Raw genomic sequence first — 25965 nt, 5'->3', positions numbered from 1 at the left:
AAGGTAAGTAATTTCTAATAGAAGCACCAATCCCCCCCCCACCCCATGCAGGATAAAGTTCTCCTGCATACGCCATACTTAAAAATAACAAGCATGCTGTTTCCTTCCTGTGCTGGTCTCATAAAATGTTGCATCATTAAAATATATAGTGTAATGTGTCTTAATAAAGCAAGCAAAACTACTGAAATCTCAATGTCTCAGTCTATATGCAATTGTAGACTGTCATGTGCCTTTTATCAGAAGCCATGGTAAGGCTTCCAAAAATTTAGGTAACTGTAGTGGCTATGCTGATAATCATGCTCGTAATACTACCCCCCCCATAAACACTGTGCTAGGAATATGTACTTCCTGTATACATCTTATTCAAACCCTAGGCATTATATACATTGAAGATTAATAATCCCTTATATTCATTCATGGGAATCTGTAGAAATTGTTTACACTTTGAGGCATCATGCTTCACAATGGCATCCTCTAAATGTATTCTGAATATCAGTGAAAAATACATCATAATTCATAGAATATAATACTTAGAACATTAATAAGGAAAGTCTTCCCAATAGATGAGATTCAAAAAATGTTTTGTTTAACCACAAAATAAATAATAGTTAAACTCAAAGTGTCATGGTCAGCGTCACTTCAAAAAGCATAGATGCTAAGTGCAAGAAGCTCGCACTTATTGCAACCTCCCAACTAACCAGCTAAATGTTTGATTCTATAGAAAGAGTTTTGCAGGCCTCTTCTATTGCTTCTCCATACTTGTGCAATGCTGTGTCATAGCTCTGGTTCAGAGCACATGGCAACCATTCCAGTGATCCATTTAGGTTTGTGCGACTTGTGCAATGCTGTGCCATAGTGCCGGTTCAGAGCACATGGCAACCATTCCAGTGATCCAGTTAGGTTTGTGTGACTTGTGCAATGCTGTGTCATAGCTCTGGTTCAGAGCACATGGCAACCATTCCAGTGATCCATTTAGGTTTGTGCGACTTGTGCAATGCTGTGTCATAGCTGTGGTTCAGAGCATATGGCAACCATTCCAGTGATCCAGTTAGGTTTGTGCGACTTGTGCAATGCTGTGTCATAGCTCTGGTTCAGAGCACATGGCAACCATTCCAGTGATCCAGTTAGGTTTGTGCGACTTGTGCAATGCTGTGTCATAGCTCTGGTTCAGAGCACATGGCAACCATTCCAGTGATCCAGTTAGGTTTGTGCGACTTGTGTAATGCTGTATCATAGCTCTGGTTCAGAGCACATGGCAACCATTCCAGTGATCCAGTTAGGTTTGTGCGACTTGTGTAATGCTGTGTCATAGCTCTGGTTCAGAGCACATAGCAACCATTCCAGTGATCCAGTTAGGTTTGTGCGACTTGTGCAATGCTGTGTCATAGCTCTGGTTCAGAGCACATGCAACCATTCCAGTGATCCAGTTAGGTTTGTGCGACTTGTGCAATGCTGTGTCATAGCTCTGGTTCAGAGCACATGGCAACCATTCCAGTGATCCAGTTAGGTTTGTGCGACTTGTACAATGCTGTGCCATAGTGCCGGTTCAGAGCACATGGCAACCATTCCAGTGATCCATTTAGGTTTGTGCAACTTGTGCAATGCTGTGTCATAGCTCTGGTTCTGAGCACATGGCAACCATTCCAGTGATCCAGTTAGGTTTGTGCGACTTGTGCAATGCTGTATCATAGCTCTGGTTCAGAGCACATAGCAACCATTCCAGTGATCCAGTTAGGTTTGTGCAACTTGTGCAATGCTGTGTCATAGCTCTGGTTCAGAGCACATGGCAACCATTCCAGTGATCCAGTTAGGTTTGTGTGACTTGTGCAATGCTGTACCATAGTGCTGGTTCAGAGCACATGGCAACCATTCCAGTGATCCATTTAGGTTTGTGCGACTTGTGCAATGCTGTGTCATAGCTCTGGTTCAGAGCACATGGCAACCATTCCAGTGATCCATTTAGGTTTGTGCAATGGTACAGTAACAATATATCATGGCTGTAGGTGCCCTCTCCAACCACCCTCTATACTATAATACACATTTTCACAGTATTTTAAACATGCCACATAAGCATTCACCATTCTCAATTTATATCCATTCTCCCAACTTAACATCACTGTCATGTCACACTATTAGGGGCATTGACTCAATAAAATGGCATCAACTGCATTAAGTTAAATTGTGACTTAGTATACTCTACTAACATTTCTGCTGAATTATACAAAAGGTCTCTAATCAGACCCCAATCTGATATCACTAATGCAAAGCATTAATGGAGGCGGTTAAAGTTTAAAAGCACCTATTGTCTTTCTTACTTACTGAAGGCATAGTAGCAACACATGGGAACATCATGATATCATTTTACAAGCTTTAATGATTTATATATATTCATCATAGTTAACCACTCAATGTCACTGTTAAAACTTGACTGATGAGATGCAGTCTGTAACTAGAATGATACCTGATATCGGACATGCTGAAAAAGAAATGACTTATCTTGTCTTCTAAAGTCTGATTTCAGGTGCAGTCATTGTTAATATCCTCAAGTGTGTTTTATCATAGAATGGTATCATATCTTAGATGCATTAGGAAATCAGTTTCACCTCATGCATTCTTGTGCAACCTTGAAATGTGACGATGTTTTATAAAATATATCAAAAATATTAACACTAATTTGTGAATAACTTCCTCCATCCATTTGTTGTAGAAGTACAACCCCTAACTGAGGGAACTTACAAACCCGCAAACATAATTAAAACATATACCGTTCAGCAAGCTACCAGAGCAGATCACACATTGCAAACATGGCACCTGTGTTTATTCACAGTACATTTTTAGCTGTGCCCTAAAAGCAAAACTTAACCAAAATTAACTAAAATAAAGTAATTATTTATTGTCTGTTTGATTATCAGACTCTTCCTACACAAATTAATTAGTAAACATTACTGGTGTTACTGTGCCCAGATATGACTATAAATGCTATTTTCTTGAAAGAAGGAAAACCTTAGCCCCCATGGGTTACAATGTCCTTTGGTATAGTTTATCTGCAGAATCTTAGGACATCATATGTAAATACTGTGCAAATAGTCTATATACTATTACTCACCTAGCAATAACCAAACAGTGACCCAATGTGAAAATCAAACCCTGCACCAAGCATCTGTGAAACAAGCAGTGTAACCATTATGACAACCTCCAACATCTAAATTTTAAATTAGAATTTCTAGGGTAACATCTGTCTAAATAGGTAATTATACAGTAAAAGGTCTTCAGTGTTAAAAATATGCAGATTGGACACATCAGCACTCAGAAGGGGTACAGTCCTCTGGGGCAGTATGTTTGTGTTTTATAGCACAACATCTTATTACAAGTTCCTGACACTTTTAATGTGATCTATCTTCAGGGAACTGCCATATGGCCTGTTATATTCAGCTAAGAAAGTAAATATTTCAGAGGGCTTTTATTGTCACAGTCTGAACTATGTTTGGTTTTCACCTGGGGAGTATTTAAACATCTGTACAAATGGTTGAGGGCAGGTGAGGCATAAAAGCAAAGAGGAGTTCTATGATTTTGGCTGATCATTGATATGTTGTGAGGCAGGACCTGTCAAGGAATTATATGACCATTGTATTTATGCGATTAATTCACAGTCAGAGGTAGTGTACCCTCTCAGATGGGCCACAATCCATTGAGACAGCACATGAATGTTTTATGTACCTTTTTAAAGCCTCATAATATTATGAGCTGCCTTTGTGGATCTGACATATGACCTCTTATATATATCTAGTAAAGCTAGGGTTTCAAAAGGCTTTGTGAAGAAAAGGCAGCTGTCACAATCCAGTACTATGTTTTGTTTCCACCTGAGAGCTATTTGATCTTTGCAGAATAATGAATTAAACTAACTGGACAAAACTAACAAACATGATATATAGGCACTAATTTTGCTGTATCCTAGAAGCGAAGCTACTGTACATTTTTCAGAAAAAAAATGTTTTTAGTTGTAACATTGTGGCTACAAAGCCATGCTTTCAAGCAAGTAAAGATCTGTAGTCAGGAAACTAAACCCAGAGGTCATTCAGGAACTTATCCAAACTGCGGAACTCCTCAAATAGATATGTTTACCTTCACTCACAACAGACAGTTAAAGAAATTCTGTTCCAGGATTCCTTGCAAACAGGTCTGGAAGGTGGATGCATTTTAATTTCAATGGTCATAATTTTCACCCTTTTCACTGATAACCATGGTCATTTTAACGAATCAGAAGGACTCCCCAAAAATAATTGTATTGACTCTCTTTTGGCACATGCAATAGTGGTTTATAGATACTTCCTAGACTTTTGTTCAGTGAAGATCTTAAGTAGCCTAGCATTACATTCCTGTGGTAGTTTTTAGCTCTTAGTATATTTTGTGTATAAATAATCCAGATTTGGGCAAAGCAGGACATTTACTTGTTGTCCCTGGCCATGAGGGACATGGATGTTAAACTGGGCTTGAATTTGTGATTTGCCATCCATTCATCCAAATTGAATAGAGTAAGAGAAGTACTTTGACAGTTCTATAGAAAAGGTATTGGCTGTGACATATACTTCTCTCTCCAATATGCTCTATTTATGTTGCAAAACAGATTGAGATCACTTCAGTGGGTATTTATGCTATTATTGGACTTATGAATGTGTAATAGGTCTGACAGGATGGGATCTGTTGAAGCTGTATGCATGCCAGGTGTCACCTCTGAGTAGCCTGTGTGATACTGCATAGAAGTACAATGCTTTGAGATGGTCTGCATACCTTTTGTGATTTAGGCAATTGATTTTTTAGTGAGAAAGCATTGTGGCTTCTCCAGTTGTGACAAGTGTTTGGACAGGTGTATATCAAACAGGGCATTACATTCAATGCTCAGTATGATGAGAGACAAGTACAGTGTAATGATTACATCCCTTGATCTGGATACCATAGCTTTATATACAATCTGTGAGATGAAAAAGGTCTTCCTTGCAATAGTGAATATGTGGTGATCAAAGGACAGTTCTTTGTTAACAATGGTTCAAAATCCCTAACTACAAGATCAACCTTCAGAGGTATGTTGTCAATACAATTATATATTTCTTAGCATTTAGTGTTAGTCCATGGTTTTGACACAAACTGATTGTTTTGGAAAGACCCTTTTGGAGGATCTTGTTGTCCTCTGGAGAGTTAATGATGGCAGCAGGTTTGCAATTCACTGTATAATATCTTCAATTTCCTTTGAAGGAGTCTCATGGGATATATGCATATACATTTTATCAATGATCTCCAAACAGTAAATGGTAAAGAGTAGTGGCCCTTTTGGAGGATCTTGTTGTCCTCTGGGGAGTCAATGAAGGCTGCAAGTTTGCAGTTCACTGTATAATATCTTAAACCTCATTTGAAGGAGGCCCATGTGATATATGCAAATGTATTTGGTCAGTAATCTCCACAAAGTAAATGGCAAAGAATGATGGCCCAAGGATTGAACCCTGGTGTACACCACTAGAGATAAGCCTTTTGGGGGAGGTATAGCTTCCCAAACAAATTTCCTAGGTTCTGTTTGTGAGCCAGTGTGCTATCCAATGAGTTGCACAAGGATATACATTTAGCTGGGAGAGTTTATCTGTGATACCCAAGTGTTAGATGGTGTTGAACACAGTTGCAAGGTCTGGATATGCAGTGTATACTGTTATGTCCTCATCCAGGCCTTCATTAACCTTCTCAAATAAGTCATCCAGGTTAATTAGGCAGAACTTGCTCTTTATGAACCAAATTGGCTTGGGTTGAGAGTCAGTAGGCTACTCTCTCTGTATATATTAGTTCTATAATGATTCTTTCCATGGCTTTACAGATATGGCTGGTCAGGCTTTTGGGTCCAGAATTACTTTGGTCCACTGAAGCTCCACCTTTATACAAAGGGATGACTGTTGCTGTCCTCCATTCTTCCAGCACAAAGCCTGTTTAGAGGTTGATATTGACATTACAGTTATATCTTAGAGAAACTTTAATTTGTGCACTGCAGAGACATCACTCACTAACAAGACCACCCCTCGGCCACCTCCAGTGTGAATCATGTATGTCAGCCATGACAAATGCTGCTCAAACCTGAGCAAAGAGGGAGGGATGTTGTGCATCCAAAGCTATCTCAAGTCACAGCTGCTTGAGCTTCAGAGCCCAGGGTGGCAGCTGCTCATGGGATGTTCCTGATAACACAGTGACCAGGTGCTTTTTATGAGTCACCTATTCTTACAGCCTCCAGGTGAAAAAGTGAGAATGGTGTTACATTGCATGCAGTTTTTTCAGAAGGTATGGTGTAAGAATAATAAAGTAAGGATGGGCATTGTTCCCCAAATGCGATACAGGGGCTGCAGATTCTTTTTTTCAAATCTGTTCATAATGTGATAAGTTTGGGACTTGCAATACAAAAATGTGTCAACTCAAATTGCAATACACTAGATTGTGCAGCCAAACTAATATTAAGTGAACTTAGATTAGGTGATGTCACGCAGTGTACTCTTCCTGAAGTCTATTTCCTCTACTGGTAACATTTATGCCACTGCACTGCTGACCCTGCATCAGCCCTTTTCCATCCCTTGTAATCATTCTTTGAAAAGTTATATTGATGTATGCTGCACTAGTGCCATTAAAAATCAATGCTGTGACTCCACTACTCTCTTTAAGCAATATTTCTTTTAATGTATTTTGAGGTGTTCTCCCATTCTATTTGCCTCATATGCCTCTTTATCCTCCTTTAGCTGTCCTCTTTATCTCTACTCTGCTTGCTTGCTAACTGATACTGCGTTGTGCCTTTATCATTTTTCTGTGTTTGTACCTTAGCTGGACTTCTCTCTTTTTGCTATTTAGATATCTATGACATCAGAGTTACTACATTATGCTTCAGGGAGGCATGACATCACAGTCACTGCATTATGACCTCAGGACACAGTTATCAGTAAAAACCCAATTTGTCAGAATTAAATGTTAAGTTTAAACTCAGCAATAAGTCAGAATGACAATATAGTTTCTAATATGAAATATGGGCTGAATTATGGTAAAATATGATTTTAGTAAGACTTTCTACAACAAGTTTCCTGCTCCTTAAAAAGCTTATAGCAAACGTTTTGACTATGTAAAACTCCAGAAATGCATGTAGTAAAAGTCAGGTCCTTGATGCAAAGACATAGGAACATCAGTGACAGCAAAGAACTGCCTTCGGAATGCTGTTTCTTAACATATTTTAAGACAATGGGTTTACTACTAGTGAATAATGGTTGATTTAAAAAATATATGATTCAATTCAGTGATCTACCCCAGCATATATCAATATTTGAGTTGTCTTCCCTGACCCTAGACTTCTGTTTTCCCTAATAATCTTCAATCAGTAATGATGCTTCGTTAGAATGCATAGCTAATAAGTGTTATAGTCTGCATCAAGAATTTCAAAAATAAAATTATTGCTATAGTAATGTTGGAGTTCTAAGTCTAACCAACTTTCAGTTCTGTATTTGCAGATGCAGTAGCATATTTGTGATATAATGTAAACTGTCAAGCGTCAGGCATAGAAACGGGCTCACAGCTACAAAAAGAGAATGCTGTTTAGCTTATTGCAGAGGGCTTCACACACTGTCAGAATTTATCAGCAGCACAGCTGAAAGGCAGGGACCATAACAGTATTCCTAGCTAATACCAGTGTTATTCTCTGTAAAATGCCCAGGAGATCCTTAAATTAAATGATGGATTGGCTGCTCAGTAGCTGAACTGGAGTGTTACTCTGTTTGTATATCTCTCACTGCATCATTCAATCTCTGTGTCTGTCATATGGCTGTAGTTGCAGGTGGCATGAGCTCTGAAGGAAATGTACTGTACCAAAGCAATTACAGTATGCCAAGACAGGCTGCTACATTTTTAACAAGAATAAAGATACCAGGGTCAGCCAACAAACACTAATTAACAAATCTAAAAATAATGTGCTTTAGAGTTAATGAAAGTAGTTACCTTGTATGCAAACCAAAATAAAAGAAGTGAATAGCTGCACCTGAAAACCAAATGCTCCAGTCAGAACACATAGTAAAATATATTCTGCTACTGTAATATAGAACACATACCTGGGGGTGAAAATATTTGTTGAATGTATTTATTTATCTTTTTTATCTTTATTATAAACAAAAATTAAATATCTGGCAGGTCAAATGGTACAAAGAATCCACGGCATGGGTCCACTGAGGAGCAAAGTGTTCTCCGGTTTTCAATTGGATTTCTATCTCGCATGATTTGATTAATGTGCAGTTTTAAGTTTAAACCTGAGGTTAATAAAAATCAACAAAAGAAAGAGTCAGATATCAAGTTGAAAATAACAGATATATTTTAGGTCGCATTAGTTCTGAGAAGCAATAGGAGGTCAAATAATGAATCTTTGAGGTCTTTCAAGTTGCATGATATGTGTAGATAAATGCACGACAATAGGTGCATTATATTCAATAGTAGGAATGATACAAGTAAAGGAGAATTAACATTTCTTTGGATCTAGTGGAGATGCCTTTGGAAATTAGATGGGACAGATAAAAGGCTTTCTGAACTACCGGACAGACATATTGGTCAAATAATAATGAATAATCAGCAACCGTGCTTAGATGCCTTGGAGGGGTGTATTACCTATATGGTAAGTGGAGCTGTTTTGTTTTCCAAAATTAACTGTGCTAAATTTCTTTTACAGTTAATTTTTGACCATTGTCCTTGCACTAATTGGTAACATGGTCTATCCCATATTGGACCAATTGTGAGGCAGCTGAAGATGAATAACAACACCCAATTTAGAGTTGTCTGCAAACTTAGTAAACCATAGGCCAGGAGTGTTGGCCTGAAGGTCTGAGAAGTATATGCCAAATTGGACAGGACCCAAAACTAAGCCCTGTGATCCACCATTGGTAACTTTTTTTTGCTTTCAGAAGTGGCACCTGCTACTCTAACCATGTGTGCTCTGTTAGACAAACAGTTAGTTATTCATCGCATAATATAAGGATTTATATTCAGATGTACAAGTCTGTAAATAATGTCTACATGGAGAATAGTGTCAAAGGCCTTGGTCAAGTCTTGATATGCTGTAGGCACTGTATAACCACTACCCACTGTTTCAGTGACTTTTTCAAAAAATAAATAAAGGATTAAAAGGTAGGACCTTCCTTTGACAAAGCCAAATTGATGAGGGTCCAGGGTTAAGAGATTTTCAACATCCAGTTTAATGAAGTCTGCTGTAATGTACTCCATAGCTTTACATATGAGGTTAGTGAGACTAATGGGTCTAGAGTAACTGGGGTCTGTGGCTAGGCCACCTCTGCTTAATGGCTTTGCAATGGCTGTTTTTCAGGCTTCAGGGATGTAACCAGTGGAGAGGATTTGATGAAGAAGGTTAAGCAGGGGTTTAGAAAAGCCATGTTTGGCACTGATAATCAAGCAACATAGTATGTTATCAGGGCCCATGGATGAAGTATTCATAGTTTTTGAGAGGGCTGAGAGAATTTGTTCCAAAGCATTTGAAGGGAATTCCTGTGATAATGGGACCTGTGGAATAGCTATTACTCTAGGGGTAGTGGGACCTGTGGAATAGCTATTACTCTAGGGATAGTGGGACCTGTGGAATAGTTATTACTCTAGGGATAGTGGGACCTGTGGAATAGCTATTACTGGAGGGATAGTGGGGCCTGTGGAATAGCTATTACTCTAGGGATAGTGGGGCCTGTGGAATAGCTATTACTCTAGGGATAGTGAGACCTGTGGAATAGCTATTACTCTAGGGATAGTCGGACCTGTGGAATAGCTATTACTCTAGGGATAGTGGGACCTGTGGAATAGCTGTTACTCTAGGGATAGTGGAACCTGTGGAATAGCTATTACTCGAGGGATAGTGGGGCCTGTGGAATAGCTATTACTCTAGGGATAGTGGGGTCTGTGAAATAGCTATTACTCTAGGGATAGTGGGACCTGTGGAATAGCTATTACTCTAGGGATAGTGGGACCTGTGGAATAGCTATTACTCTAGGGATAGTGGGACCTGTGAAATAGCTATTACTCTAGGGATAGTGGGACCTGTGGAATAGCTATTACTCTAGGGATAGTGGGACCTGTGGAATAGCTATTACTCTAGGTGGAGTAAAATACGAAGGAAATTTGTTAGCTATTTCCATTGGGTCAGAGAATATTATTGTATACTAGTTCCAAACATTGTTAGGTGTTAGTTCTTAACTTACCGGCATAAATAAAGTTTTGCAGTTAGTTTTGCTTTTAGTGGCTATTGTTAATTTCATACTAAGCTTTAAGCTTCCTAATGGTTCCCTTAAGATCTTTGATAGTTTGCTTAAGTGTGGTCTTAAGGTAGGTAGAAGGAGACCTCTTATATGCATCAAGCAGTTTTGTCATATAATTTATTTATATAGGTATTCCACCACAGGAGTTTGTTTTTAAACTTCTCATTATATTTGTTGCCGATAGCGACTGCCTTATCAGTACAGCTATTTAAGTGCAAGTAGAAGTCAATTAATCACTTTGTAGATGAGAGTAATGCGAATAGAATATCTACCAGTCATAGGTAACTAGTTTATATTTGGTACGTATAGACAGATGTAAGTTCTATGGTTTGCTAGAAAATACATGTCCTTATGTTGGTCACGGGACATTTATGCTTGATGATTTCCTGGCTTGAGGAGAAAGATTAAACATTATGTAACAGATTTTAAATTGAACAACTACCATGTCTACACAATGTTCTATATAATTCCTAAACGACAGTGCTAGGTACAGAACCAAAGTATTAGTGCTGAATAACTTGGCGATTTATACTATTTTACAAGAACTTTAGATGTTTGGGCAGAACATCTACAAATTTTTATTCAGTTCCAAAGGTCATGATTGCAGTTTTTTGGGGAGGCTGTCTGTTAAGTTGTTTTGAACTATCCATTTCTGAAGTAGTATAAAATCAGACTGAAATTTTTGCTGTAAATTGGTGGTGGAGCTGAGTCTAGTATTAAGACATCATCTGCATATGGGATTAAAGTGAGTGAAGATAAGTCCTGTTAGAGGTTATTTCAAAATAGTGAGAAGATTACTGCTCCAAAAGCAAAGCCTCAAGGTGCCTCATTTGTTAATGTTCCTTTACCTGAGACTAGGGGGCAAATACATACTTCCCAGGACTTACTGTTAAGTTTGCGGAGAAATTATTTAGTCACTCTGGGGCCAAAACATTTTTTTCCAATTTACCAAGTAATAGGGCATCAACTTCTGACTCAAAGATATCACTCACATGTACAAAGATTCTACCTGTATATAATCTGTTTTTCATATTGTTATATATGTTGTCGGTTACTTTGTAAATGGCAGTTGTCAATGTCATATGTTATAGAATATAATCTGAAGACTTTGTGAATCATAGCTGTCCAAGAGGAGTAGCTTACTGAAAAGAAAATGACTTGAACACTGTTCTTGGCCAAAATGTCTTCTAGGCTATATTCCCTCTGTAGTTATAAAATTCTTTTCTTCTTGAAATAAAGTTATCTCATATACAATATTCAGTAAAGGGGGGCATGAGTAAGTAAAACCCTTACATAAGAGGTGCAAGAGACAGACCCATCTACATTTCATACCCTAATCCTTTAAAAAAATCACTGAGAAATGTAACATCAGTGTGTACTGCAGCAAAACAAGAACATTAAAAATGTATACTAAACAAAATAACATAACATTTAATATAACACACTCATCTTCTTTATGTGAGACTTCATTGAAACCTGAATTATGCCAATGTATTCATGTATTCTGTTATAACTCTAGTAAAAAACAAAAAAAAAAAAAAAAAAAGAAAGTAAAAAAGAAAAGCTGTGCCCCCTACATGTGAATGCTTAACCATTCCAACCCCCTAAAATAAACACCCTAACTCCAAAAATAATACTGGTCTGGAAGAGAATAATAGGTTCATAGATTACTAAGCTAACTGCCCTTGCGAGCCTTCTTAAGTTTAGCTAATTGTCCCTTGTAAGACTCAAACCCTGCACCTTGTGTTTGTAAGGCAAACACCTTAACCATTAGGCCACCCTCCCTAGTGGTAAAAAATAAAAGTGGTAATTTTGCAGCTAGACCAGATTTCAGTGATTCCGATGACATTACTTTGAAGGAAATAAACTGATACTGCCAGTGAATGTGAAATTTTCACAAGATGCTCCATTACTGCAGAGGTAAGACAACTTGTGTTATTCTGGTCCTCTATTTATCCTGCAGCAATGTAATTCCAAAAAATCTGTAATACTCTTAGACTCTTAGGAATGATTGTCAAGCTTATATCTTAGTGATCTTAAAAGTGCTTGACTGCCCTGATAATGGAATATTAAGTGGCTGTTTCATTTATTCTTGAGCATGGTTGCTTGGCAAACTGTGTTGTTGCAGTTGTTTGCTCACTATGTGCTACAGTGATGTGTGTAGCTATGCATTGTACTATTTAATATTGACACTGAGAGTGCAACACCCAGGAGAAAAAGTTTTAATGTTTTAATAATTGTTTTTTCTCTGACCTAAAACTAAGAATAATAAAAGAAAGGAGTGAAAAAACTGTTTGCTTTGTGTTATATAACTGCACAAAATTAACTTCCCATGTGAGTATGTAGGATCATAGATAGTTACTAGGCATGTAGTCCAAAAGACCACTGAGGAACCTAGCCTAAATTTCCAACTATCCCAAAGCACTGCCTGGTTAAGTGAATTGCTCAAGGTCACAAACTAGTCAAATGAAGGATGAGGGACACAGACGCTGTACCATAAGAAACAGCCCAGCCTTAATCCTCCACACTGTCAGCCATGTGTGTAGATCATTTGTATACTCAAGGAAGTAGCTTCATGTAATCTGATTTACAGAATGTGTTGTTTAGTATTACCACCTGAAGAACAGTGGAGGCCCCCTAAGCCCAAGTTGCTGTTTTTGTGTGTGTGTGTGCGTGTGTGTGTGTGTGTGTGTGTGTGTGTGTGTGTGTGTGTGTGTGTGTGTGTGTGTCTGTCTGTGTGTGTGTGTGCGTGTGTGTGTAATCCAGCACACACATGCAACTACATGTACTGATATATATATATATATATATTCATTCACTGACTCCCATTTCACTGAGACAATGACTGAAATTTCATTTCACTGACACTTCATTTCACTGACAGTTCATTTGACTGACCAGTATTATTAGCAAGAAGTTAGAATATATAGTTGTTGGGCCCCACTTTTCTTTTACTAAGCAATATTATATCAAAACTTAACAATATCATATGAAACTATATATTCTAACTCAGCACTGGGGAAGGGGCATATTACACTGGGCTAATTAATTACTTGTTGTAAAATGACTTGTCAGTCAAATGAACTGTCAGTGAAATGAAATTTCAGTGAAATGGGGTCAGTGAAATGAAAGTCAGTGAATTGGTAGACCCATATATATATATATATATATATATATATATATATATATATATATCAAGCTTATTCAGACAATAGACAACTGTCTAAAATTCAACAAACATGTAGTTAGTCCTCACAATCAAAAAAATCCATATTGAACTTAGCTCACTCTATAGAGCCAAAGCATACCTAACCAATAACTCCACACTAGCCACAGCCAGATTCCACCTACTATCCACCCTCCTCTACTCTTCCCAAATCTTTACCAACTTATACTCTAATAAAATATCCAGACCCTGGAATTTATTACCCCAGTACATGTTAAACAACGCAAGCAACCTCAAATACAAGCTACTCCTAAAAGAACACTTTACTAATCACTGGCTATGCTCCTGCACTATCCCAGGCTAAGTACCCCATATTCAGAGTACTTTCCTGCACTATCCCAGGCTAAGTACCCCCACTCAGAGTCCTCTCACCCCCAGTTTGGCCAACCTTCTTAAATCAATTATTCTCAACCCTCCAGTGAATTTTAACAATTTCCTTTCTACTAGTTACATTTAATAAAAAAAAATCTTAAACATTTGTCCATTCAAACGTGTAAATATATTTCTGTTTACACAACTATGTAACTCACTGTACTGTATTTTGCTGTAACTCCATTGTTTCTGTATTTCATTTTATTTTGTAACGTGCTTTTACTTTTATTTGTTGTTATTTGCACTGTCTTACTATCTTAAATTTTCTGGAACTTTTCTCCCCAGGTCTCTGCTGAAAACAGGCCTCTGGCCTAGTTGGGCATTACCCGGCAAACAAATGTAAAATAAGTAAATAAATATTTCTCAAGAAAAGTAAGATGATGACTAACCTGTAAAGGGGAAATTTATTCCAAAATCTTAGAAGCAGCATTTACTGTTTCTATTGCTAATATTTATTTTTATCACTGAGAACCCAATACTCCACTCAGGCATTTGAAGTATTCCAATATGAAAACACACACGCACACACACACACACACACACACACACACACACATATTTTATATATATATATATATATATATATATATATATATATATATATATATATATATATATCATTAGAAAATACAACGTAGTGTGTGGCTTTAAACTTTTTGTATATCTGTATGTGTATGTATAGACAGACAGATCAATGGAGAGGTAGACAGACAGATATGCAGTGGTGGATCATAAATGTTAATAGTCATTCAGTGCCGCATAATACCCCTTCTTGGTAAATCATTCGCCATCAGTCCCTTTTGTTCCCATTTTTTCTACATGGGATTGGAGTGTCATGTCAGCTTTCACCACCTCTCGCTATTCAGTGCAACTCTTCTACCTTCTTTCACACTCATGCCTGACTGTTGCAGATCTTCTCTCACACAAATCAACCACCTCATTTTCGGATGCCCTCATATCATCTTGCCTTCCTTCTGCCTGTCCCAAATCGTCTTCACCAGATTTCTTCTGCTTTTCTGCTCATGTGCTCAGACCACTGTAATCTGTTATTGTTGACCTTTTCTGCAATTGGAGCTACAATGGCTTCTGCTCTTATGTTCTCATTTCTTTGTTTGTCCAACATTGTGCATTCTACTGCCTACCTCAGGCACTACATCTCCAACACCTCTAGCTTGCTCAACTGCTCTGCCTTCACTGCACAGGTTTCTATACCATATAGTGGCACTGGTCACATCACTGTTTTGTACAACTTACTTTTCAGCTTCTTTAGCATTCTTCTGTCATACACTACACCTGACACTCTGTGCCAGTTTGTTACAGCCCCTCTGAGTATAGCTTTTACCTCCTCACTCAGACTTCCCTTCTGCTCAACCACCCCTCCAAGATACTTGAGGCTGTTAAGCTGTGCCATTATTTTCCCTATCTCAATTCTTAGCCTCTTTTGATTCCCCAGTTTGTTGCCATTACAGCTGTCTTATCTGTACTCAGTTTAATCCCACTGTACCTTCAGTTTTGCATTCCATTCCCCTATCCTTTGCTGACGTTCTTGCTCAGAGTCTGCCTGTAATGCCACATCATCTGCATACAGCAACTTTGCTGATCTGTCCCTTCTGACTTGTTTGGTAACGTAGTCCATCACCAGTATGAACAGCAGTGGGCTCAGAGCTGAACTCTGATGTACACCCACTCCCTCTGGGAACCCCTCTGTGACACCAAACACTGTGCTTGAGTCATTGGGTCCTTGAACACAGCCTGCACAAATTCTATCAATGTTTCTGGAACTTCAAACCACCACAGGACTGTCCAAATCAGCTTTGCTGGGACCTTGTCATATGCTTTCTCCAAGTTTAAGAATGCCCAACATTGGGTCAATTGCACTGCATCCTGATCTAAATCCAAACTGCTCATCTCCCATCTTACTTTCTACTGCTTTGCATATTCATTTATCAATCTCCCTGTTTAGGATTTTCACAGACATCTTAGTACAGTCACATCTAATTTTCTTTTCATACTCTGCATATTTAGAAATGCACATATGAAGCTGTGAGCACTGAATCCCATAAAGCAAGTAACTTTAATACAGACACTAAAGGCATTAGAGGAACCCATAATACTAGATATCATGATTAGCCCAATTTGATAATTCTTGCTTTTCTTGATTGTCACCGCCCCCATTTTCTTCCCATCTACTCCATCTGGATTACTTATTTTTGGTTTTGTTTTTTTCTTCACATTTTGTCTTACAGTTCAGCTTTTTCCTTTATCCTTTAAACAAATCATAACTGACCAATACTGTAGTGAAATAACTTATCTAGGACTCTAGAAACCTCTATCATCTTCAGATACATACAATAAATTGGACATTTAAGCAATAACCCATGCCTGGGTGTGGGTAATGCTGGATTTACCCATGGTTGTTGTGGTTTGGTCATGAGGGCAAAGCCTGAGTGGCAAAACAAAGACAACCATAGGGAAATCCAACATTACCCACACCCAGAAGTGGGTTATTGCTATTATCCAATGACATTATTTAAGAAAAAAATACTTACTTTTCTTAAATAATGGCATTGTATAATGCCTCCTTGCTGCCTGTCCGCAGCTGTCCAGTATTCTATGGCAGTTCTGATGTACTGTGCATGCGTTAAAGTTTAACATAGTGAGACAACTTTAAAAAAAGCAACGGAGAAAGGAAGATCTCCATTGTTTTTTTTAAGATATCTCTCTATGTTAAACTCATTTAACATAGGAAGATAACAGCAACGGAGCTCTTCCATTCTCCGTTGCTGTCCAACGCAAAAAAAAAAGACATACTAATGGAAAAAATCCAGGCGACCGGACCTTTTTCCATTAGTATAAGTCTGATTGACAATGGGTACGCTGACCAATCAGCATGCACATTTTTAAATATTAATGGGGAGAGTCGTTGTATAATTAAAGATTTACCTTTGATGTCTGAGAGTGAGTGCTTTATTATGTATTTTTACTAGGGAAGGGTCCTGCTTGTTGACAATGGATGTGTGAAACCTCATAAAAGCTATTTATCTTAGGAAAGAAAAGGTCTGTGGATTATGCAAAAAAATAACATAGTAACATCTGGTGCTTACAATAATTCTAGAAAAAGGAAAGAAGTATGTTCACATCTTGTATGGAGAATGCATGGTTACATATGGGAGATAAAAGTATCTAGACAACTAATCAAATACAACATTTGCAAAAGCCATTTTATCAAAACCTTTTCATCATATTCAGTGGTGTATTGAATTAAAGACTGAATGCATATGTGTGGTATTTGCTCTTTTGGGATTAGATTTAAGGTCATGCTCAGGTTTAGGATAAGAGGGACAGAGTTAGATTTAAGGTTATGCTCATGTTTTGATAAGAGGGATAGAGTTACATTTAAGGTCATGCTCAGGTTTAGGATAAGAGGGACAGAGTTAGATTTAAGGTCATGCTCAAGTTTTGATAAGAGGGATAGAGTTAAATTTAAGGTCATGCTCAGGTTTAGGATAAGAGGGATAGAGTTAGATTTAAGGTCATGCTCAGGTTTAGGATAAGAGGGATAGAGTTAGATTTAAGGTCATGCTCAAGTTTTGATAAGAGGGATAGAGTTAGATTTAAGGTCATGCTCAAGTTTTGATAAGAGGGGGTCATGCTCAGGTTTAGGATAAGAGGGATAGAGTTAGATTTAAGGTCATGCTCAAGTTTTGATAAGAGGGATAGAGTTAAATTTAAGGTCATGCTCAGGTTAAGGATAAGAGGGATAGAGTTAGATTTAAGGTCATGCTCAGGTTTAGGATAAGAGGGATAGAGTTAGATTTAAGGTCATGCTCAAGTTTAGGATAAGAGGGATAGAGTTAAATTTAAGGTCATGCTCAGGTTTAGGATAAGGGGGATAGAGTTAGATTTAAGGTCATGCTCAGGTTTAGGATAAGAGGGATAGAGTTAAATTTAAGGTCATGCTCAGGTCTGGGATAAGTGGGCTAGAATTAGATTTAAGTGTAGCAGGCATTTTGCTCTGCATGAGAAAGTACAAAGCTGCATACCTCACAAGGAATTTTGTCCATAATTATCTGTGTTTGTGTTTTGATAATTTTTGTTGAAGCATCTTTACAAGGAATTGATTTTTGATTTTGGTGCAGTATGATTATGTGTATTCACTGGAGCTGTCCTGACTGATTTTGTAGTCAAATATCTGACATGGAAGTACAGTCCATAGAGCACACTGTTTTCACACTTCATCATTCATGAACACTAATAAATGCTTGAAATGAGAGGCAATAACTTTTAAGTTTGTCTGCTTATAGGTGTATATAGTTAGGCACCTTATGGTCCCATGATCACATGCTCAGTATGTTTCTATGTTCCTATATATATATTGTTGCAATATAAAGTCATTCTACTTTTCTTTTTCAGTTTTTCCACATCAGTGTTCCCATGATTTTAGTTCCAGTCAATTCTTTAAATTTATGCATAATAGCGAGTGTGCATTCATAGCTCATCTGTGCTAAATTCATGTAAAGACACTTAGGCACACAAACACACACACACACACACACACACACACACACACACACACACACACACACACACACACACACACACACACACACACCTTAAGAAAGAGCCAAAAGGATGTAGATTTATTAATCAGAGAGGCTGCACAAGTCTTGCAACTCCTTTGCAGCTGACCCATCTCTTCCACATGCCATCACTACTACACCCTTCTCCCTCCAACATTATTGAACGTCTCATATGACCTACACTTTATTACTTTGACTATGCACCCTAAGACCTCACCACCATCTCTGTGAAACAGTATTTTGTTATGTCACCCATGACTTGTCATACCTTGGAGGCTGAAATTCCCTCTACTAACTGTACATCACCTTCAGCTCCATCCCATTAACTTGTTGCCAACAGAGACATCTATCCATAACAGAGCCTCACTTGTTCTTTTCTCTTACAGTCATAGCTCTCAACCTCTTTCCTTTAATGTCAGGGACAGTGCTAAAAACAATTAGGCACAAAGGCCCAACAACAGATCATAGACACTTAAAATATTGACAGTATTCACATAGAAAGTTGAATGTATAAAAGGATTTGTATTACTATGTTTATTTTATTTGTTTTATTTTACATTTGTGATGAGGATAGTCTGACTTGAATGAACCCCTTTCAAGAGGGGTCCCAGATAGAAAAGCTGTATTAAATACTACAATAAGCTAAAATAGAGAAGGATTATAGTACAACAAAACTGTAAACGGAGTAATACATTAGCAAGAGTATATACAAGAAGCAGAATACATCAAGTGTAGATTACAGAGATTACAGGAAATAATAGAAATACATTGGTAAAAGCAAGTGGCAAGCATTAATATACAAGGAGAGGATGTCTGATCCAAAAATGCTAGCCAGTATGGTCATAGTGTCCTTGATATGTATGTCCAAGTAATAAACCTGAGAAAAAAGTAATGATAATGATAATAATAATAATAATAATAATAATAATAATAATAATAATAATAATTCATTAATATACAAATAAAGGTTGTTCAAACCATCAGATGCTGAGTAGCTCAGTTGACAGTGTATTTGTGCTTAAACCCATGGAAAAACTACCAAGAAAATGGTGAAGAGAAACATATTTAGCAGAAGGCGGGGGAGCTGGTGAGAAGGAAATGAACTAGGCAGATGGAAGGGAGAGGTATACCCTACCTTACTACAGGAAGAAAGAGTAAGTTAGGAGAATGAAAGAAAGATGGAAGTAGATGTTGGAGCTGAGGAGGGAAGGTAAGTGAGGAAGGGGTATACAGAAACTGTCCTGTAAGAGTTGTATATTTTCTGATGAGCAAAATGTCTGCAAATGTAATGTCTAGATTTATGTAGTGACTTCAGCCTTTACTGTTTTAAAAGGTCACAAATTTTATGACGCACAGGGCAAAATTTAGTAGCAAAACCGAGGACATCTCTGAAAATCAGGGACAGTTGAGAGGCATGTTTCCAGTGTGAAAACACCAGGTTTTCTGCGTCTTCCTTCACATCTCAGCTGCTCCATTTCCTTTACCATCTTGATACTTTCCCATTGCACATTTAGACAGATCTACTCACCTTTCATCTCTTTCAGTCTACCAGATGTAATCCAGATGTGCTCCTTTCAGTACCGTGAATAATATGAGTATGTTTATAGCATCTGTTTGGTCCATTCTGTTAGCTGTATGTGTCATCATTCTTTTGACTTTTAGTACTTCTCTTTTCATAATGTGCTTTATAGTTAAAGGATGATTATGTCACCCAGATATTTTTATATTTAGTCTTTGCTAGGACCATCCATTCCAACATGTATGTTTTCCTGAATCACACCACCAAAAGTAGAAAACTACTATATGATACATCAGTGGAGGCTAGGTCCTCTATACTTTTCTTCTACAGTAGCACTGGCATATTAAGCAAACAGATTTGCCTTCATCTCCTGCCCCGGTACAATATAAGTATGCTAAACAAGCTGACATAAGTACTGAATCCTGAAACTTCATTGAGCCCTTGGTTTCATCCATATAGCTCTTTCTTAATTGTAATCCCATGCTTCTAATCGCGTACCCATTTCCCTATACATTGAATGGATTTTGTCTCAATCTCATACCATTAATTTTGTTATCAACATCATGTGAGGCATAATATCAGAGACCTTCCTAAACCTGCTATAACACAGTCACAGAATTTCCACTGTCCACTGTGTCAAGTCACTGATTCACAGACCTAGATCAGTAATGGCTGACAGGACAACTGCTACATGGAGTCTTGCTGTTTTTATCAATACTAGAATTAACAATTAGAATCTCCTCCAGTTGCCTAACATGCAGAACTTTTTTCTAGAATCTTCTTTAAGATGTAAAATTAATGGGTATGAGCATAACGTACTCCTGCTGTTATTTTTTCCAGGGGGGGATTAACCTTAGCACCTTCCAGTCCTGCAGAGCAATTCTAGTTTCTGTGAAGAAACTGTACAAGTTAGCCAGTGGTCAGCCAAGCACCACTGCCAGTTCTTTTAGTCCCTAGAAAGGAAATTATCAGGAATTTGCACCATATCTCCCAAAGTCTCTTAATTTCTCTAACTCCTAAGCGTTCACTTTCTTATCAATCATTTTGTCCCCATTCCTACTTTACATTTCCATACTAATATCTCTGTCCTGCATTCCTTCATACAAGCTGGTGTGAAGAATTCATACAGTAGTTTAGCCTAATGTCTACCTTTCTTAAAATTCTTCTCTGTCTTAGTAACCCAGGACCCTGTAGCTTCAATCAGCTTTCCTTACTGTAGTTGAAGAATTTTTCAGCACTTCCCATGCCATCTCCTTCCGTTAAGTTGTTTTAGCCTATAAATTCACAATGATGTTTTATCCACTACATAGATCATGTTCTGCTACCACACATTGTCCATCTTTAATGCCATCTGCATTCATTTATTGCACCCATATCTGTGTCGTGACTGGAGCAGTTGTCACCTTCCCCATATATCCTTAGGTTATTAGATGATTACATACCCATTTTTAATCTCCCAGATGCACCCCCTCAGTTTTTCCACTATCATCATTTTCAGTCAGCCAGACACATTCTGTGACACTGTTCTCCCTACACCATTGATTTTTCCCACCTTCCAAGGTCAGGCCTTTGTCTTTGTTGTACTTTCTGCAGTACTTCCGAGAAGGTGAATGCACAGTAGCATGATCATAGCGTTGTCACCTCATTCTTACAGGTGAGACCTGTGTGAAGGCTGTTAGCCTTCCTTAATGGGGTACGGGCTCCTCACTTTCAGCTTCTATGTAAGCATTTTCCATTTCTCTCACTACAAACTGTGAGAAGGAGAAAATAAAGTGCTCACAACACTATTTCTCCTTTTCTTTGACATTATTCTTTCCCACCCGGGCCTGTCTTCATTTTTTTCTCCTGCATCTGTTGACCTATTTACTGTACCAACCTACTAAATGACCTCTACTTCTCCCCAAGCCTCAAGTATGACACGGCGGCCTACACTTTTTCATAATAAGTTCTCTAGACAGCACATTCGATTCCATCCTGAGAGCACACTGCCTCCCCTGCTTCTGCTTTTGCACTCTGCCTGTTCATGTATTGTACCCTTACTTCTGGCATGACAAACCGAACATTTACAACTTGATTTTTAGCGCCCAAAACCAGGTTGCCACCATGGCACAGTGACTATGTAGTCTATGCCTTGAGTTTATTTACAATGAGTTTTCATCAAGACACTGTATGCAACTGATTTGTGCAATTGCGATCATTTTTGTGGCACTTTCAGCATCACTTTACATTTTACACTTGCTCTCTTCCAACATCAATTTCCTACTGATTCCTTAGTTCACTTTCTGTCCCATGCACATACTGTGCACCATCTATAAAGACATTTTTTTACTTTCCTTTCCTCTAATTAATTCAAATTGTCGATATTTAAATTAATATAATTTTCCAGCCCACCTTACAATGCCCCTTGCAATCTATACTTTGAGTATTGCATTATAATTTTGTTAATTTTTTTATAAGGTAGTAGATTTATATATGAGTTCAGATTAATGTAATAAACCTGTAAACTGTTCATCCAGAAAGGAAAATATGCTGCATAAAATAAAAATATTAAATTCTGCATTTAATTTTAGATTGCTTCTACAAAACTTTAGCACAGATTTTTTATTTTTTTAATTTTACTGAATTGTTATTTGGCTGTTAGGTAGAATGTACATCTCTTTTAAAATATGTTTTAATATTCACATAAGTGAATAATTCACTTTAGAAGAAATCTATGGAATGGTTCATACTGAAAAGAGTAAAACCATATCCTGTCACAATGTGTAAACTACAAATGTAAATAACATTCTCACCGAGTCATTTGGGTGTAAGAGTTTCTGCTGAACTTGGAAACATATTACAAGGAAAATGAGCAAGTCCAACACATTTATCTGAGCTTATTTCACTATAGTGTATCATAAATAAATTTTAAAAATGTTAAGACCAAATCTTGATGATTTTTAAATATGTTTAAATGTGTATTGCAGCGTACTTCTAATAATATTACTGGACACTATATTACCATCCCACTGCTGAGACTTGACAGTTACAAGTAAGAATGAGTTTTATGACAAATGACTTCTCTGTTCATACACACTACCTAAAATATCACTGCATAGCAGAGAAATAAATGCTTTTTCTCATACACTGTGACAACTGCCATTTTGGCACGTGTTGTGTCTGTTAAATTAGAAGGAACTTATGTGCCATAATTGAGTGTCATTTTTAACTAAAGTGAAGTGTTGATATGTTGTCCACTGGAAACTTGCAGCCATTTGCAGGAATGGTTGCTCAGTCTTCCTAGGTGTCTAATGTTGTTTTCTTATCCTTATGTTTTTATTAAATGTGTTATTCACTGTCAAGCCATTTTCCTTACTGAACTGTTTGTTTTATATGCTTGTGATACAGTTTAATAACAATGTGCCTACACATATATTGATTAAACAAACATTAATACAACCTCTCAGGCAATCCTTTCTCTTCTCTGGTGTTTACTCTAACTTTACTTTTGACAAATGCCAGCTTTGTTTTGCTTTGTATGATGAGCTGTTGATCAACCATGGATCTCTAAGGTAAACTTAATATGTATGGTGAAGTTTCTCTGGTCTTTCTTGTTAGAATAAAATGTACAAAATATACAAAACAATACAAAATGTATTCAATAAATATCTTGTGGATTATATGGTTTAAGTAGAACTGAACATTTCCTGATCAAATGTGTTAAAGAAATGTTAGCAGACATAGTCATTACTTTGCAAACAAGGGAGGTTAATAAGAAAGAAAAGTCTGTACCAAAATAAAGCACATGGGTAAGAGGAACCAAAAAGTGGTCATCATTAGCCAGCTTGCCTCTTGCACCACCTCTGCAGCATATGGAATACAAAATCCATATGTATTTACATATCACAGATGTAAGCTGTAAGTAATATAGCACTACAAATCAGATGACTCTAGCATTACAATCAGTCTTGTCCTATGTGTTCTTATTATATATGTACTGCTAAGGTGTCTTCCACTGCAACAAATTTGTTTTCTGAGAAGGGTTGAGTCTTAATATGCAAAATGATCCAATGACTACATCTTAGGTGCAGGATATGTAATAAAGCATCGTCAAGCGTACACATCCATTTTGGACACTCATTTACCCAGAGATCTAGTCTTCAAGGATTTATTGCAGGTAAGCCATGGCAGTCTGGTGAGTTAGTCTCGGTGCAATTTCACCCTGCAAATGTTTTTTCATTGTTTTAATTCATAAACATTAGTTCCATAGAATAAGGTGCATATATAACTAAGATTAAAATAAATGTAAACAGTGTAGCTACATTCTGAAGGAATATTGAATAGCAGTACTTACTGTATTTATTACCAGTAAGTCAAAGACTGTAGTAATGCTGTATCAGCTGAAGCATAAAAGCATCAGGTATTTATATGAGTAATAAGTTTTAAGAGTTTTACTTTTAGATTTAAATATTCCATTTTGGTCATATACTGTGACAACTATCCAATGGAATTATTACGTCTGCCTTATTTGGAACTAATTTCCAGTGTCTGTGCTGGGTTGTCTGTTCTTGCCATTTCCATGGAAGAATTTAACATATCAGTGATTGAAGCTGACACCAAGTCACCAGTTCTCAAGTCACCTGCTCTTGTCATACTCATGACTATTCTTCTGAAAAGCATAAAACTGTTAATTTCCTTTTTCACAAAGAATGTATAAAAAAAATAAATAAGAGGACAGCCACCTTTTTTTGCAATCTAGAAATGTATAACTATGGCCCCATTAAGATCATCAATGTATTCCCCTAATGAAAAGTCTGCTAAAAACAAATTGTCTCAGAACTATTCATGAACTGTACGTTATCAATGCTCTTGTGGAATGAGAAAAATAATTCATTTTACAGTGATGGAATTCTAGCAGTTTTGAATTACAACCACTGAATACATCTGACATTGCAGTGGTAGTGGGTATCATGCCTGCTTCACACAAAGAAGATCCTAGGTTCAATTGTTAGTGTAACCATTATGCTTTTGAAGGATAGGCGCAGGTTTGGGCAAGAAGCCAAGGATTCACTTCACTATGAAAAAAAAATGTTGGAATTCACTCCAGCAGTGAAATGCATAAAAAAATGAACCATTAACAATGCTCATACTATAAAGCATATGAATATGTATGTGATTTCCTTATCTCCTAACTAGAGAATCTACTGTTCTAAAAACCCTTGGCTACCTAAACACGCTTAAGGACTTTTCCGTATACTCAAGCTCTTATAGATTCCCACATAGAGAGCTATGTCTTGCATTCCATGACATTAAGAACATAGTCCTGCAAGATCTCTTGCATCTCTGCAAGACAAACAGCTTCACCAACACTCAAACTAAGGCTTTAAATCTAAACAAGCCAGAAGCCAAACTTTTGCGCTTTAATCCACTGTTTAATACGTGAACTTCCTCAGAAACATTCCTAAATGATTTCCAGATCCTTAAATAACTTACAATGCAGGAAATGACATCACAACCATCCAAATTTAAAAAAAGCAATATTGTTTTCTACAATGATGATGTTATTGTTATAATAAACAATGAATAAAAAAAAATAATATACAATAATATCAATTCATGACTGTACAATGCAATAGTAATCAGCACAAAGTACACATCCAGAAAAACACTCCCACATTCACACAATGACAATCACACACACACACACACACACACACACACACACACTACACACACACACACACACACACACACACACACACACACACAGAGTGTTGTAACAATCACTGTATATGCATAAAAAAAATGTATAGGTGTATACATTCACACAAACATATATAATGTATAATCCATGAACATATATATAAATAAGTATATAAATAATGTATAGATGGTTATAAATCAATAAAGGAATAAGGGTGATATAAAAATATGTACATATACACCCACACACACACACACACACACACGCACAAACACAAA

At 37.3% G+C, this 25965-nt stretch overlaps 1 long non-coding RNA gene across 1 annotated transcript; it reads left to right on the top strand.

The window, feature by feature from the left end:
* The first annotated feature begins 16757 nt into the window (after window positions 1–16757).
* LOC122789035 lies at window positions 16758–23442 on the top strand. The gene is made up of 2 exons (XR_006362763.1): window positions 16758–17524; window positions 17639–23442. It is a non-coding gene; the product is annotated as an uncharacterized LOC122789035 (long non-coding RNA).
* Window positions 23443–25965: the final 2523 nt, after the last annotated feature.

This window comes from Protopterus annectens, chromosome 14.part0, assembly GCF_019279795.1.
Source record: "Protopterus annectens isolate FY-2018-M chromosome 14.part0, PAN1.0, whole genome shotgun sequence".
Taxonomy (NCBI): Eukaryota; Metazoa; Chordata; order Ceratodontiformes; family Protopteridae; genus Protopterus; species Protopterus annectens.
This window is presented reverse-complemented; position numbering and strand designations above follow the sequence as displayed.